This window comes from Nannospalax galili, unplaced genomic scaffold, assembly GCF_000622305.1.
Source record: "Nannospalax galili isolate Female #2095 unplaced genomic scaffold, S.galili_v1.0 scaffold846, whole genome shotgun sequence".
NCBI classification, from domain to species: domain Eukaryota; kingdom Metazoa; phylum Chordata; class Mammalia; order Rodentia; family Spalacidae; genus Nannospalax; species Nannospalax galili.
In genome coordinates, this window is record NW_008356458.1 from 287,377 (window position 1) to 303,087 (window position 15,711).

Below are 15,711 nucleotides of genomic sequence, written 5' to 3' on the forward strand. Positions count from 1 at the left end.
AGACACCAAGTCCTGTCCACCACACTGGGCCAATGTACTCTGCCTAAGGACACGCAGGTAAAAATCTCTCCCAAAGCCACCTCTTTCAGCTTCTCAAGTTCAGTGCCACCGCTCACCCCAAAACCCAGGCGCAGCAGTTCTCAGTACAGACATTGTCTGTTTCCCAGGGCATGCCACCTTAAAGACACACCGGATTCCGAGTGCCTGAAGACAGAGTCCAGTAGCGCCTCCCTGGTCCCCCATACTCAGGTTGCAAAGGAAGATGCCATCCTCTCCATGGATCCCTGCCTGCACAAACACGCCCTTCCTGCTCCTCCCGAGGAACCAGGACCGGGTGTCTCGCCCAATTTTCCATTTACCAGTTTTATACTGGGGGGGAACTCGGGGTCGCTTCCCTAGGGCCGGGCCCTGCAGGTGCTGCCCCTGGGCGCGCTGTTGGGGTGGTGCACTGAGCATGCCCAGCTCCGTTGCGCGCCGCCCCCGCCCTTCCCACTTATCTTCTAGTCTCCGCAGCCACCTAGCCTGCTGCTTGGTGAAGTCCAGTGCGCCGGGTTTTGAGATCTGCCAGGAGCGCGAGGAGGGAGGGGAGCGCGCGCCACCAGACAGAGCACAGGGTTCACAACCAGGATTGGTCGCAAGTAGGGAGCTTTTGCCACTCCGCCTGGACCCAGGACCAGCTGGCGCCACACACGGGGCTCCCCTCAGCGCGTAGCTGGGCGGCTAGGGTAAGTGCCCAGCGCCTGTCCGCCTTCCGCCCCGGCCCAGAGCGTACTGCCCTGGGCATTCTGGCTCACCGCTTGGGAGAAAAGGGCACGATGTTCACAAGCTGGGGTGGAGAGACAGGTACCCAGGGTTGTGCCTGACCTCAGCGGCCCTGGTCAGCCCTGCAGGGTCCATTGGGCAGGCGCCGAGAGATCTCCACCTGGCAAGGGGCAGAGCCCAGTGGACGCCACTGTCACCTTACCTCGACCCTGCTCCTTTTTAGTGCAAAAAGAAGTTTTTTTGCGCTGTGTGGCAACCACAAAACTAGAAGCCCAGATCAGAAATTGCTTCTGAAATCCTTAAAATCCGCTCCTCCTGCTGGTTCAGGATTGCCTTCGCTGTGCGTCCTCGCTCAGGGGCGCACTATCCTAGCACTGGGTTTCTTTCTGCTGTGGGTCCCAGGGTTCCTATCAGCCCCAGCAGCAACCCACAGCTCTAGGAGGTGAACTTGGACTGGGATTGGAAGGGGTTTGTATGTAGGGGCATCAGAGATGCGAAATCGTGATAGAATCTACTTGATACACTCTATTTTGAAGCCCCCGCTGAGGTCCCAGGCTCGGTGCTGAGCGCAGCGGTTACAGCGCAGCAACCACATTGACAAGGTCTCTGCTCTTGGGGAGCAGAGGGCATTGGCCAAGGGAGCTTGTAGAGGTAGCATACATTTCCTACAACTTCTCGGAGACTTTACAGTTTCTTTTGGGAAGGTAAAGGGATCACATAATTTCCTCTTGATACCCAGGCAGCAATGAGATGTGCGCTAGGCGCCCCGCAGGTATCGATCCTCTTGGTCCCCAAAACCTTCCTTTTTTGCTGCTTCCCCACTTTCTGGTGTAGTATCTTACTCTTAGTGAAAGGTGTGGAGTAGGTGAAGGTAGAAGACGCGGGCTACTGAATGTCTGAACCAGTCAGAATCCTATGTATGAACGCATTTTGCAGCACAGCAAAGCTCCTGAGAGGAGGCGGCTGAGTGCCCCTGGAAGATAAGGCGGTAGATTGTTGACCTGGGTCTCCAGAATAGGACCTAAAAGGCTTTGGAGGTTGTGACCTGGCGAATCCGTGTGAGTGATAACCCGGAGTGGGTGGTGTGCGGGGAGGAGGACAGGCTGGATTATCCGCCACAGTGCAGGATTGTTTGTAAGGCGGCTCCTGTGAGCACTGCTCTTGGAACTTTATTTTAGTTTTCTACTGGAATAACACAGGGGCGGGGGACTTGTTTTTTCAGAAAAACTGTGTTTTTTAATTGTGTGGGCCGTTCCAGTAATTTACAGTCCTGGGAGCAGAGTGTTTCAGGGAATAAACATCACATACCTGATTCGTTTGGACACCTACATAGAGCAGTTTAGAATGAGCTTTTATATTTTGCATTTTGAGGTTTATGGTTTGTGCTCCTTAGCGCGGTAGGAGTGTAAACACTAAATGTTGCCTTTCAGAGGAATTCCCCACAGCAGCCTTTCAAGTCAGGCTGATTAATGAGTTTGTTGTTGCCTCTATATAGATGAGTGAAAAAGGAAAAATTGTGTCACAGAGACGGACACCTTGAGGTGATTTGGGGTCTAGAAAAAACTCAGGTTTCACTTAAATTTGTTCTTTTTGTCTTGAAAGCTTTTAAGACATGGTGGGCAGTGGGTAACATTGCTATGTCTCAAAACCAAGTTCCATGATAATACTGTTTTCCTTCTTTTGTCAAACGCTAATGTTTTTATGTGTTTGAATTGACTCTAACTGCCTTGTTTCTTGGAAAAGGTTATAAGGAAGTAAGTCTCATCTTTGTTCAGTGCAGACCTTGCCAGGTTGCTAACAAGCTCTGAAAATCCTTTTGAATTAGAGAATTAGAGGCTAAGACTCTAAGTCACCTGTTGTTTAAAGCTGCACGTGGAAATTTAAACAAAGGCAGACCTCCTTATTTGCAGCCTGTGAACACACCTGAAGTTTCTCTGGTTTGTGGGGGGACAGTTAAACACCTTCCAAAATTACTGCATAAGCATATGATTAAGAGTCACTAAAGAATAAATCTTTCCAATGCTGTTGGACTTTTTCATCTCACCCCCTAATTTTAGCGACTTATCTTCTTTCCTCTTTAGATATATGTTTTCACTGCTAATTCTTCTGAAAGCTCCACAGGATAACTGTTCACTGCAATTTAGCTCTTAAAAGAAAAAGTAACCCAACTAATTAAGCCTCTGAGCTGAATCCTGTCCTTTTGTAATTCTTATTTCTGCAACTTTGTCTAATAATGGTTTCAGTGTGTTTGAGTCTTCTTTGTAATAGTCCAAGTCAGCTGTAATATGTGTTGGTGGTAATCTCGCTTTTTCATCTAAAGAAATTAAACTTTTTTGTAAACTTGCTTTCATAAGGTTTTAAGTGAGTGAATCTATTTCATGTGACAGTCAGGGGCATGGCTCTATACAACGACGTGGACAGGTTTTTTGTTTTCATTGTTTTGTTTTCATAAAACAGTATTTTAAGTCTAACAAAGGAGCCAGGACTTATGACAATACTTTTCTTGAGTTTCTTTTATTATTTTATATGAGAAGAAAATTTGAGCACATATTAAAATGCATTTCTAAATTGAAGCCATTTACTGATATGAAATGGTACTTATAATTTACCCAGGGCAAGAAAGCAGCCATATGAAACAGGTGTAAGATTTTAAGTATTTTGGGTAATTGTTTTTGTAAGACCACTGGTACTCTGGATCTCACTGCTAGCTTGGGATTTTCTTTCTCTTTATCCATGCTCTATCATTCACTTTCTGTGATCCAGTAACCATTTTCAAAACTGCTGGAAATCTCTCTCCCCTAACAGATGGATTAATAGCACCTGTTTTTGTTCTGAGGCAAGTGTATGGAATGAGATATAAGAGATATGCTTGGGAGGGTCGTTGTAGGTCTCAGTGTGTGCATGCAGGTGAAAAATCATGTGATTTGAAAGAAGAAAAGTGCCTGGGGTCAGGAGTGAATGAGGGAGGAAAGCAAGAACACTGCGTGTTGTGGTTCTGTGTGGAGGGCGGAAAGGTCAAAGATCTTGGAGTAGGTTAATCTAGATTCAGATCTGCTTCCAATAGTTATAACATTCATGATAGTGGGAAAGAAAATTTTTTTACCTTCTGTTAGTCTGAGTTTTCTTATCGTTCAAACTGGAACACTGTCTGTTTTAAGGTTTCATGATAGGTGTTAAACATGTAGGCGACAAGCAAAGAGCTAGCTATACTAGATTGGCTAGTTTAACAGCTCTGTTAAATGAATCAGAAAAGCATAATGCGTCTCATGTAGAATGAAGTTCTGATTCATGTCATGTCCTAATATGGGAGATTTTGACAGCATTTCTGAAAGAGTAGATTCAGAAGCCCACCTGTCCATCCATTTGGTGGTGACACCATGTTAATCTGTGGGAAGCTTTTGGAGGAAAGACTCTAGATGTATTGTTGTCTAGTACTGGGAAGTAGTGCATATCACTTTTGTTTGCATTCTGTTGGTTACAACTCAGTTCCCTGTGGGTGCATCATACTTAAGGGAACCTGGGATATGTGGTTTCCATCTACATCAGGAAACTGAAGAAATAGGTGAGCAGCTGGCATTCTTTGACACCTTTTCCCTGTGACACATCTTCCATGTTCAGTAAATACTACTTCACTTTCTTCCCCAAATTCCTGATTTTGACAGCAAAAAACCCTGAAACATTAATAGAAACAATTAGCTCTTGTATTTTTTAAATGCTTTAGGCTCTTTACCCTCCTAATAGCTATTCATATTTATCTCTGTTGTACAAATGAGGAAAAATAGGAAGAGATGAACTGAAGTCATTTTTACAGTGTAGGTAATAAGTGATCAAGCTGGGATTTGAGCCCAGTTCTTTGGATCCAGAATAGATTCTTTTTCAAGCAGGGGCCCTATAATACTTTTGGTTTGAGCCTTTTCCATTTGTCTATATACATATTAAGATAATTAAATATTCCTAAGTAACAAATAGATCACATTCCATCTAAAGCTTATGGATTAGAGTTTGAGATAAAGTTTATCTTGAATAATGCCCAGGTCAGGAGAAAGTTATTAAATTAAGATCCTTTTCTCTTACTCCAATGCTCTTTCATTTCTTATGAACAAATTTTTAGCATATGTTGCCCCAAATTACCTTTCTCCTGAGCTACCAGTGTGGAAGTCCTGTGCTAACCAATCTCAGTGTTCCCAGCATAGCTTCTGACTGACTGGCTTTCCTTGGGGGCATTCACTGAACTGGCTTGCTTATACTCTTAGGACTTTGTCCCCTCTAAGGCCCTAAGAAACCTCTTCTTTCAGTCAAGATACAGAGTGTGAGGCAGGAAGTCTCCGAAGATTGCTGTAGGCCAAGCTAGCAGTGATTATCATGGCTTCTGCCCTCACTATGCTGAACTGGGACACTTGGTCATTTTTTTTGCTGCAGAGGGAGCTGATCAGTGAGTGGAGTCTCACTGGGTGCCTCAGGAGAAAGGAAAATGAGTTTGCAAATAATTATCTTGTCATTGTTACAGATTTCCTTTAGTCCAGGTGTCTTAACAACTCATTCTCTATTCCTCTTCCAGATATGGAAAAAGGAGAGTGCAGCTATTGGCCTTATAAACAAACTTTTTCATTCTTATTACCTCTTATATGGTTCACAAGGCATAAGATTTAAGTGAAACTCTATTTCCTTCTTAAAAGTTATAGCATGTGAACATGGCAAGGCCAGGGAAAACACTGACTCTTCTTACCCACAGTGATTGCTTTCCAAGTAGTTGAGGGTCATGTAGGAATCACCGTGGAGAAAAGATATATATTCCCATTTTCTGGGGCCTCAAGCCCTGTAGGACTCTACACATGCCTCTGAGCCACTTCTATAGACAAGGAGATTAGGGACAACAGGGACATTGTTTTTTCATTGCTTGAACTGCCTAGAACCTGTTGCTTTTGGGGGTCACCATGCATTATTCTGAATTTAACAGAGTAATGACAGAAGAGGAAGGTCAAAAAACAAGGCCTTCTTATTTTGTTTTAGCTCATTGGTCCAATATACAGGAAGTGAATTTCCCTGGTGTTTTTGTGACTCTTAATTCATAAAGTACCTTTAAGTTGAGCAGATTTGAGCCCATTTTTTCCCATTAAATCACTCCTGAGAGATAAAGAGAAAAGAATGCTTGTTTTGTTTTTATTTGTTTTGTGCTCTCCTCTGAACTCATCTGATGTTATTTTTGTTGTGCATTTAACTCCAGTTTACTCAGTTGTGATAAATCATAGTTCTAGCCAACAACCACTTGGCATCCTCCCTACCCAGACATATATTTTTATCAATACATCATAAACCCAAAGCTCTCCTATGTCTCAAAGTTTATTCCTCTTCAAAATGCAATGATAGGAGAATGGTGATAACACATCCTCAGACCCAGTTCTCTCTTCTGAAATGAACTCTGGTGCTGCTTAGGAGAACTCCTTTCTAAACTGACCTGTCCATCTCCTGTATCCCTCAGGCTACCCACCTCAGCTGCACAATTGTAGTCACCCATTAGGAACTTGTGTGATTCCCACTATACCTTTGTTTACTCTTGCTGTCCATTTCTACTAGTTTTGCTTCAGTTTGTGTAAAGCTCAACTCAAATATAACTCTGTTTGGCCTTTTAATATTACTTAGGTACACTGAATATAGTCCCATTGAACTAGTGTTCTGCTGAGGGTGACCAGCCCTCATGGTTTTCCTAGGACTTAGGGGCTCTCAGAGTACTCCATATCCACTTTTGAGACTAGTAAAGTGTTGGATAGACCAGAAAAAGTTTTCTGCTATATCTACTATATTTCACATGCACTCAGTACCATGGACAACGAATAATAGAAATTATATTTCCCACCAGTTCTAGATCCATGTGTACTAGCTGTGTGACTGTGACCCAGTTACCTACATTTCATAGGTTATAGTTTTGTCATCTATATAATAGTATAAAATGTACTATTATAGGATTTTTCACAGATTGAAAAGCCAATAAATTTAGTCGGTCAGTTTAATGATGCTAGCACCTACAAAATAAAGTAGAATCTACAGACAAAAGAGACTTACAGAAATGATATGGAGTATTAATTCAAAGTACAGGTAGCACAATGAATAAATTATACTAAACTTAACCCATTTAGCCATTGATCATTGTTAGCCATTTTTGAGTAGTTCTTCCTTAAAACTTGCCAAGTGGCAACAATACAAGTCAGAACTTGTGTTCATTGAACATTAATCATAGGTATAAGTTGTATAAACAAGGCAATAAGAGTGATTAAAAATGTTTGTGATAGATATTTAATCTTTGATACTTTTAAAGCAGGGTTGGCTGCAAAATTAGTTCCATATTCGACAAGGCTTGACTTTTCATACTCCCTTACCAGGGTTAACAATTTTCTTTCATAGGTTGTAAAGAGAAATAATTTTCTACATACAGGGTTTTGGTAGGATCAATTTCAACTCATAAACTCTTAAAATTCATAGTAGTCATTTAATGTAATAAAAGTGGTACATTTTAAGGAAGGAACTTTTGTTTATGAGAGAATGAGAGGGAAGACAGCAGAATCAGTGAACACACCATAATGGGCTTGACATTTTAAACAATGCATGCCAAATTCCCTTTGTTTTTATCACAGTTAACTTCATTCTCTACATTTGGGCTCAACAGATGAAAATTCTTTGTACCCAGCACAGTTGTGTTGATAGAATTTACTATTCACATTGCCCAATGCTTTCAGGATTGTGATGGGAATTCCCTGCAAGGACAGATGTTGCTGACTAGATGATGTGGTGTCCAGTGTGGATGAAAAGGAAATCAGACAAGACCATGACAGAACTTAATTGATAGGCTATATTTTTAAAGCTTGATTCTAGGTATATTGCCATCATTTTATGTTGTACAAATTTGCATTCTCATCTGTATTATGATTGTTTTCATCTCTTACTTGTAACAATGAGTATTCCGTCTTAGTGATTCAATAGCTAGCTATTGATTCTAGACTCTTTTCAGATTAGTGAGTTAACTGTGATATCTAGACTTCTTTCTGCTGTATTTATGGTGAATGACATGTATGGAAAGAAAATGGTAACTTAAGTCACATATCTAACTCCTAGTAAAAAATTACTGTACAGGTCTGTAATTCTGGCCACCAAAGTTTTTCAGTGCAATTAATGGTAAAGAGGGGATTGTTTTTAATGTGAAAATGGATTTTCAAAAAGTAAAAATGAAGACTATATTCCTTTCCTGATTAAACAGGTGACTAATTTTTTTTTTCAGTACAGGATATTGAAACCAGGGCTTCATGCATGGTAGGTAAAATTTCCATTTCTGAACCAATTTCCCAGCCCTCTAACTAAGTTAGAAAAGTAAAACCTTTTTATTTTGAGGCAGATTCTCACTAAATTGCCCAGGTCTAACTTATACTCAATCTATAACATAGGTAGACTCTGAACTTATGATCTTCCTACTTTAGGCTTCTAAGCAGCTGGAATTACAGGCTTGTGCCACCAGGCCGTTATAATTTTCTTCTTTTAAAAAATATTTACCTAGGTCCAGGGAGGTTGGCACATGCCTTTAGTCCCAGCACTGGGGAGGCAGAGGCAGGCAGCTCTCTGTAAGATCAAAGCCAGCATGGTGTATATGGTGAGTGCCAGGCTAGCTGGGCCTACAGGGAGATTCTGTCTCAAAAGAAAAGATGTATATGTTACTAGTGTGTGTATCTGGGTTTAGGGATGTGGAGACCTGAAACAACTTTGTAAAGCTGGTTCTCTCTTTCCATCTTTACATGGATGCCAAGAATTATGCTCAGGCCATCACACTTGTACTTGACCTAGGGTGATGGCTCAGTTAATAAAGTGCTTGATATATAAGCATAAAGGTCTTTGTAAGTATCTGAGAACTCACAAAAAAAAAAAAGACATGAGGGCATGCACACCTATAACCTAGCCTTGGAAAGGCAGGAGTATCAGGATACTGATACTCTGTTTGTTGATAACCTAGTCTAGTCAATTGGTGTATTTCATTTGCAGACAAGTAGAGACCATGTCTCAACAAATAAGATGGAGAGTGACTGAGGAAGACACCCACTGAACATTGACCTCTATCCTTCACATGCATGTGTACATGTGCTGTGGCACATATTGGCAACAGTAGGTAAATTAGCCATGCATCCATCTTTGTGGCATGCATAGGACATAGTGTATATTAACGTTCTGTATTGCTCAAATACTAAATAGCATCCCCTGTTCTGTCTTCCATTGCTATAGTACTGTGACACCAGACTGTGTGACACAATCCTGCTGTGAGCAGCTAAAATGCTGGTGCCTGTGGTGGTGACCCTCATGTACTTTCTGTTGCCTTTCACGTTCTTAAACATGATCCCTTGCTTTGATGAACTAGCCTTTTCTATGGGCTTCCCTTTACTGCATGTAAATATAAGCTGTTCAAACAGTAATTATAACATCCATAAGTAGGTTCTGAGTGAGACTCTGAAGGCTATTTTTGTGCATGGGAAAATATTACCATCAATGTTTCACATACATGTTTTCCATTCTCAACCTCACTTTTCTCTGCTTGCTGACTGAGGAACCAAGTGGTGCCATGTAGCCATCGTTCTATGTTAGGAATAGAAAGAAGCTCCACTGGTAATATATTACATGTATTAGTGACGTATTTTGCAGAAGGTTTGTTTTTGTGAAGATTCCTCTTTCATTGTTGTGGAGTCATTGTTTTACCTATGGTACAGTAAACTTATTAAGTCTGTACTCTGAATGCATGGCTCTACTATACAAAGAACCATGTCAAGGTCTAGAAAGTAACTAGAAGTTACTTTCATGCATATAAATTTATAGGGTTAATATTTCCTCCTTTTTTTTTTCCAGCCTCATGATTAGGGTTACAGACACCACAGTAATTCTCTAGATACTCTGCAGATGGTTGTAATGTATATAGATGTGCACCGTGCAACATGAGGTCTTTGTGAATTCACAAATTGAATTCTACTCAATTTCTGTATTACTTGCAGTTTACAAGTGTATTATATTTTATAATGTTATAACTGTAATGAATATTGTTCTTTAGTTATTACTTTTGCTAATCGCAGAATGTTTTATTTTATAAATTAACTTTTAAAAATATTAGTAGATTTCTTGTGTCTCAGCTCCTTAAATCAATATTTAAGAAAGGAGCACTGAAGAAAGGAGCCCAGTTTAAAGCCTACTAAGAAATAATTCATGTTTTAGGTTGGGCTTTGTTCTATGTAGAGTAAAACTGTTTTTTTTTTTTTTTATGTTATGCAGTGCAAAGGCTGTTGACAAACATGGTGACTTTTAGTGATTATTTAAGTCCTAGCCACCCCTTGTGTATTTATAAAATTAAGCCAAGTTGAGGTTGCTGAGATGGCTCAGCAAGGGAGGTGCTTGCTGCCAAGACTCACAACCTGAGTTTGATTCCTGGGACCCACGTGGCAGAAAGAGGGAAGCAACTCCCTCAAGTTGTCCTCTGACTGCAACACATGGAATATGAGCACCACCCCCACAGGAATTGAATAAATGTGAATAACCTCTTTTCATTAATTTTCATCCTATGTATACTGGAACTATTTTTAAATGGTCATACAGACTAAAGTAAATTAATTGTACACACAAATCCAAGTGTCAAGGACATAATGCTATTGTGATCCTGTTCTTTCAAACTACTTATCCATATGATGCCTGTGTTGTGGATAAACTGTTTGAATATTATGATTTACAGCCCTGAAATTCCATTATTTTAAAATGAGAAAGTGATTTATGTTTGTTTCGTGTTTTTGTCCATAGGATTGCAATGCAATCGCCCTTCTCTGTGTGGAGACAGAGGAAGGAAACATCACCTGATTGTGTTGTTTTATGACTGACTATTACAGCAAGCCACCGTATCAGAACTGAGATGACATTAGCACTATTTGAGATTTCAGTTTGGAGAAATGGCTTTGGTTATGGTCAAGAATCTTATTTATTAAAAAGGATGAATTACTTCCTGGGCTCTCATCTGTATTCTTTCTCCTTCAGCTCTAACACATCTTGCCAACCTGCAAAAAAAAAAAAAAAAAAAGGCTGACATGTGATGAAGGAGAAACATAAAAATGTTTCGAGTTACTTTCAGTCAAGTGTGATTGAAATTTTATAGGAGATGTACACTGTCTTTTATTTGTAATGGTGACAGCATTGGAAATGAATTTCTCGTTTTTTTATGGAGAAAAGCAGTCACTTTATGGGTGCTTTGAATTTCAAACTTTAGTAAGTGTAAGAAAAATGACTGGTTTATTATCAATATGCATGCAGCAAAGGAGTTTTACATATTTGAAGAATTAAAAATGTTATTTTATATCTTACATATTTTTACGGTCTTTCAAGATTGAAAAATTTTTACGAAGTTTTCATTGAATGATTATTTCATTGTTGTATGTAAATTTAGCAAATATTTTGTAGAATTTGGCAAATATTTTTTTGAAAATCAAGCACGTATTTATCATAAATTTTTTACAGTTTATAATGTGACTGCCTTGCTTGGATATCTTAATTACTCTAAGATATTTCTATTTTTCTGAAGCATATGATAATTTATTTACCATTTTGCATTCTGCTTCACATATTTTCTCCTGCTATCTGCCAAGTTAAGTCACACTAGAGTCTTAATTCTTTGACAAACCTATATCCAGTTGTTTATATCATATAGAATCTAAGCTATGGCTTGGTTACAGAAATTGACCTGACTGCTAACCTCTGACCAGTCATGCCATAGAACTGTGGGTTAGATTACTCTGAAGATGCATCATATATTACTGTTTCTAAGTCTCATCACCAGACAAGTATCTGTGAAGTCCTAAAGGATACACTCTCAAACAAATGGATAGTTGAAATCCAGCTATTTCTGCTTCCTTAGGCTTTTAGATTTTAGAAAGTTCTGTAGAAACAAAAAAGGATAGATTTCAACACCTAAATTACCAGGGTTAAGTAACTAAAGTAGGTGTAAGGCCTGTTTCCCTTACATCTGGACATAATAAAATGAATTTTCCATCAATAGGGATGATTTGAGCTTTCTGTTAATCATTGATGCCATGAACCCTCATCTCATTGAGTAAGACTATACGTTCTCCCTGGGCCTAAGTATATAGTGTAAGTACACGGGCTCTAATTCAGGATGGAAAGCACTCATATAAGCCACCTGCCCGTTGCTTTGATCTCATTATAATGCATACATGGGTATTTCCTAGATGTTTGTGAGCAATGATGAACTTTGTTCTAAACTGTAGACCCTACTGTATTAGAACATTCATTTTATCAAGTAGTTTGTATATACAATCAAGATCTATGGGCATTATTATGTATCATATTCTTAAATGACTGACTTCTTGCTACTAAGCTTAAATGATGTCAAGTGCATAGTCAACATACTTAATTGCACAGTAAACCCAATACTATACAATTAAAAATGATATCATAAAGCTTAACCAAAGAATAATTAGAATCTAAACTGTTTGAGGTTAATTTTTTCAGAAATATGCCAACGTGGTGGCTCATACAGCCAGTCCCAGCACTTCAAGGGTAGAAGGTAAAGCATTACAAGTTCGACTCTAGCCTAGAGCACATAATGAGAACCTGTCTCAAAACAACATTTTATTTTTCTCAAAAACACAAGTAAAACATCATCAGTGTGCACAGAGTAGGCAGGACACTGGAAATGGGAAATCAGTGGAAGAGAGCTTTGTCATTCAGCCGGAGCTTGTTCTCATAACTTTCTGTTTCTCCCTTGGTGCTGGAGTATCTCAAGCCACTTATTCCTGAGCTTCAGATCAGGAACTCTGAATACTTCATGTACCATTTTATCCATCAGTGTGATTGATTAGCCTTTAGTGTGTTCTAACATGGCCATTTTTAAGGCTAGGCTTATAGCATGTAACTTGTGCTTTCAAAGAGCTCTTTGCTTGTTGTGAAAAGGAAGCTCAAGCTGTCTAGAGCCATTCACTAGAAATTGTGAGGAAGAATTGATAGTTGGGATGAAGTGGAAAGGGGCAGAGCTATCATGCTCAGTTGACAAGTAGACTTATAAAAGAACACATAGTGAATACAGTGACCATGGAGAGGCAAGCGTATGTGCAGACAATAGCAAATGGAAGAGTGGATCTTGGATTTATGGGGGTGTCAACAAGGTTTCGATCTCATTAGTTCATAGACCAGAATATGAATGCTGCCCCTAGAGTTGAGCAGCACACAATGACTGTGCAAACTTATAGTAGTTAATTCTGAGAGACAGGAGTCCTGGTATTTCTGCACAGAGGTTCAAATCTTTCTCCAAGATGCTATGTCCCAGTGTAAATGTCCCTTAGTCTGACTTGTTCCCAGAGTTCTTAAGAACTCTAGTGTTGCTAACTAGACTCTCTTAAAATGTATATTTATTTATTGAATTTTTGTGCACTTTATATAAAACATCTTAATCATTTTTATACCCCATCTGTACTCCCCTAGCCCCCCACCAGATTTCATGCATCAGATTTCATGCATTCTATCATGTATGTTAAGGCCTATCAAATCAAGTTAGTGTACCCAATTGTCCCTCAGAGCAAGTTCTTCCTCGGGGGCCTGGTCATGCACAAAGAATAAGTGTTTCTGAGATGCTCAGCCCTATCACACATCTATAATGGAACCTCTATACCTAAGACTCATGGAATATATGGGAACAGGGTGTGGAGCAAATACAAATGCATTTCTCAACTCTCATCAGCAAAGCTTTCTCAAGCAACAGAGAGCAATGAACACAAAAGCCCAAAACTGGCCAAAGTGTAGAGAATAAGAGTCTGCAGAGTTTGGTCCCAGGACAGGACTCATATTTTAAACTTTACCCACCCAAGGCACAGGGACCAATGCGGAAAAGAGGACAAGTTGCTGGCATATGGGGAAGGTAAGGAAGTTGGGATTGTTCTATATTTCATATAAAGCTTATATATTATTTTAAAGGACTGGAGTAACAACACATTGTGAAATTTGGAAGATCTCCCTGAGTTCAAGGTAGAGATCTCTGTGGTGGCTGAGGGAGGGTTTTTGGATAGCTGGTTAGAGCTTTGAGATGTGCGATTGACTGACTGACCTCTGATTAGTTCTTATTTCTAATTCTGACTTATGTTAATTAGGCAAGATAACAGTAAACTGGGAACAAAAGTGCATTTGCATTTCATATATAAAATATTTATACCTGTTAAATGTACTTCATATATAAATCCAATATGCATAGGGATTAACAAGTAATTTGGGTCTTAAATTAGAGCTCTAAGAAAATGAGCAAACAGCAAACGTTATTATGTATATAATGAAAAAATATTTCACAAAGTAATGAAATGCTTTTATACTGTAGTATGAGAGAATTATCTGTGGCTTGAGAATTCCAAATGCACAACTTCCTTGCGTATAAGACTTTTTAAACTTTTTTTTTTTTCATTTTAAGAGATTTGTATGTCTGAGGTTTCTATCTTCAGTGTCCATGTACTGTCTCAGTTTCTGGTCCTGTTAGATTTCTCTCTTTTGACTGACTTGAATTTCTTTGCTAACATTAGCTGTTGTCCTTAGATAATCTTAAAGGCAAACTAGTACTGTTTGACAACATTTTAAATAGTATTCCTTGGTATTATAATAGACTTGTTTCACAGAATCAGTTTGTTTTACCTAACAGTAAAATCTCTTTCACTGTTTTCAGTCTTGCTGGATGATAAACCCTAGGCACACCCTCCCGCTGGGAAATGGACCTTGAAGTCTCTGGTAACCCCAACAGCCTGGTCCTCCTCACTGTAATAGCATACAAAAGGGGCAGGCATCTGACGTATCTTGGGGTTTTCAGAACCACTCTTAGTGTTTAAAAATATTGAGCTCAGTGATGCACAATGAAAGCTGTGGAGTTTCTTATTTCATTGTGCTGGTATCCTGGCTACACTGCCCTATGGTATCTGTCAAGGGAAACATTTGGTTGTCTAGTTCTTCCATCTAGCCCATAAACTACTCATGATCTTTTCTATACAGAATTTCTTTTTCCATAGGTTCCTAGAGTTGGGTGACAGTTCTTGCAATTAACCTGATTTATCCTTTTGTCTATCTATTAGGCAACTCACATGGCAGACCCCAGGTTTCCTTTGCAGGGTCTGTCACTGAGTAGTCTTCAAGTCCCTTCAGAAATTTGGAAACATCATGCTTTTTGGACAGCATTTTCTTAAGATTTCAGTAAGAACTTTTATCCTAGTTTTTCACAGAATTGAAGAAAGATGTCTAGAATTTGGGTTGTAAGTCATCCATCTCCTCATTTCCAGAGAAGGCTGTATACCTTTATTCAAAAGGAGCTCTATGAGGCTAGAGAGATATCTCAGCATTAAGAGTACCAGTTGCTCTTACAGAGGACCTCGGTTTGGTTCCCAGCACCCACATGGTGGCTAACAATCATTGGTAACTCCAGTTCCAGAGAATCCTTCACCCTCTGACCTCCATGGGCATTGACTGACACAGATACACTTACATAAATGCAGGCAATACACCCATACACATAAAAACAAAAAAATAATAATAAATGGAATTCTACCATCTCGTATCACCATGTGCCAAGTTGTTTTTAAAAGCTTACTACTTCTTGAGGCTGGAGAGATGGCTCAACAGTTAAGAGCTCTTGCAGAGGACCCAGGTTCAATTCCCAGCACCCACATGGCGGCTATGAACAGTCCTTAACTCCAGTTCCAGGGGAATCCAAAGCCCTCTTCTGGCCTCCCCGGCATTGTACGACACAGGTGCACTCACGTACATGCAGGCAATATACACATACACATAAAATAAAAATAATAAATAAGGGCCGGGTGTGGTGGCACATACCTTTAATCCCAGCACTTGGGAGGAAGCTTACTACTTTGAATGATTCACATCACCCCTAGATTGCAGATATTTCCT

General features: G+C 39.7%; 1 protein-coding gene across 1 annotated transcript in view; it reads left to right on the forward strand.

Moving 5' to 3' along the window:
- Positions 1 to 509: 509 nt before the first annotated feature.
- Cntn4 (contactin 4) overlaps positions 510 to 15,711 on the forward strand; it is a 1,122,320-nt gene continuing 1,107,118 nt past the window's right edge. Inside the window, exon 1 of the mRNA XM_008854554.1 lies at positions 510 to 725. The gene's annotated coding sequence lies outside the window, so the exon portion shown is untranslated. The remainder of the gene's footprint in view (positions 726 to 15,711) is intronic.